The 2,228-nt window shown below is 44.8% G+C and overlaps 1 pseudogene; it reads left to right on the forward strand.

Annotated features, from left to right (window-relative positions):
- Window positions 1-233: 233 nt before the first annotated feature.
- LOC105822400 lies at window positions 234-749 on the forward strand (annotated as a pseudogene).
- The last annotated feature ends 1,479 nt before the right edge of the window (window positions 750-2,228 follow it).

Consider the following 2,228-nt stretch of genomic DNA (forward strand, 5'->3'; position numbering starts at 1 on the left):
AGATAAAGTGGTAACTGTGAATTTCTAAACCCTGACTCTCAGTATAAGGAAGAATTCTGAAGAACTCATTTTAAAAATTACCTGGGGGCCGCTGCACGTGAGCGTCTCCGCGCTGTGGGGCTGGGGCCGGCGTGGCCCCCGAGTGGTGGCGGGCTGCTGCCGCCCTGGCCTCTCCCGGGCACGGATGGGAGTCCTCCCGCGGCCACTAGCAAGAGGGTGCTGGAGGACGACCCGGGCTTACGAGTGGGATGGCGTTTAGTGACTGCTTCAGTTTGAGCTACCCTGGCAACCCCCACCCAGGGGACTTAATTGAAGTGCTCCGTCCTGGCTATCAGCACTAGGCTGTGTGCTTGGGCGATGGTTATGCCACCAACAGAGCGCCTAGAGATGGCGTTGCCATGCCATTTACTAGCGCCAAGTCTGTATTCAGCACAAAGGAGGCCCTGGTGAAGACACAGCTCTTGAAGGATGTTGTGGGAAATGACACGTATAGAGTAAACAATAAATACGATGAAACATACCTCCCTCTCCCCGTGGAAAAAGCCATGCAACGGTCAGAATTTGTTATTGGACAGGAGGTGGCACATGACTTATTTGTCAAAAGCTGTGAGCATTTTGTGTCTTTGCTTCAATATGGAGGAGTTTCAGAGCAGGCCAACCGAGCAGTAAGTACCATTGGGTTTGTGTCAGCTGCTGTTGGTGCCTTCTCATTCCTGGGCTTGTTTCCAAAAGGACAAAGAGCAAAATAATATTAACAATTTACTGAAGAGATATTGGAACTGAAGGAATTTATGAGGAAGAAAAAAAAACCTGGGATGAATACTTATTTTCAATGCATCATTATTGTTCCAAATTCCAATGATGGATGGCAAGCTCTTTAATAAATTGCTTACTGATATTATCTAAAAAATAAAATTAAATTAAAAATTAAAAAAATAAAAATTACTTGGGAATAAGATTACATGAGAATATATCTAAATCTTTATAAGGGGATATAGAAAAGAAAAGTTTAAGGAAGACAGTTTTCCATCTGAAATTTGACAAATATCTACATGAGGCTGACACACTTCATTACACTAATTGGAGGCATTAGAAGAAGCTCAATTCACTACTTAAAAATCAAGAAGAAATAATTTTTTTCAAATATGAATGGGTTGGTTTCCGCTGGATGGAGATACCAAGGCTGGTTTGGAAATATGGCTCCCCAGGTAGCTTGTGAAATGATGCTGCTCGTTCCACTTATATGAGGTACCTGGATGGAGACATGTAGAAGACATTGTCAGGAACTCGGGGAGGCAGGAATGGGGACTTATTCTTTAGTGATTATAGAGTTTCAGTTTGGGAAGATGAAAAAGTTCTACAAATGGATAGTGGTGATGGTAGCACAATAATGTGAATGTAGTTAATGCCACTGAACTGTGGACTTAAAAATGGTTAAGATGGTAAATTTTATGTGTATCTTACTACAATTTAACTTTTTTCTTTAATGAAAAAGAAATCCCTCTTAGCCTGATTGTGGAACTAAGAATATCTTTCTGTGAGTCTCTCCCACCCTTAACGGTCCAATGCCGGCAGGTTGCAATGAAATCATTAGGCATCTCGAGGCTCTTTTCGTAAATACTGTAACTTACCCAGCCGTCCTGTGTTCCCCACTTTGGTCCATGGAGGAAAGAGCTTCCTCCAACAATTCCACTTCTAGGCCAGTGCTAGGAGGAGAGTTTCCCTTCCGATTCCTTGCCATGCAAAAGGAAGAGAAGCACCTAAGCTGATTGATGAGGGCTGACCTGCGCCCAGCATGGTTCCTGCATGGGCAAGGTACCGGGTCAGAGTTCACTGTGCCTGGCCTTATCTTTGTGTGGTAAGCAGACTGAGCCGGGCTCAGCTCAGTAAATCCATAATTCTCCTTCTGTTCTACCTCCCCTGCCTGTGCCTGGGTAGAGGTCAGATTGGCCTCGTAGAATGGACCGATCCAGCTGAATTCAGTTTCAGGGGACAAAGTAGGAGGCTCCCCTCGAGCCTGGAGGTGGAAAGCCCCCATCTTAGCTTCACAGGAGCTGGCCTGCACTGAGGGCTTTACTGAGTGCAAAATGAGATTTGACCCTCATCTGGATCTCAGGTTCTTCAGCCTCTTCTCCTGTGGTAGGAAAGGGGGCAGACATGAAAGGGTAGCTGACAAAGGTCTCATTCCCCCAAAATCACCATGAAATGGCCTTTTATTTTTTTTATTT

This window comes from Propithecus coquereli, unplaced genomic scaffold, assembly GCF_000956105.1.
Source record: "Propithecus coquereli isolate 6110/MARCELLA unplaced genomic scaffold, Pcoq_1.0 Scaffold608, whole genome shotgun sequence".
In the NCBI taxonomy this organism is placed as follows: Eukaryota; Metazoa; Chordata; class Mammalia; order Primates; family Indriidae; genus Propithecus; species Propithecus coquereli.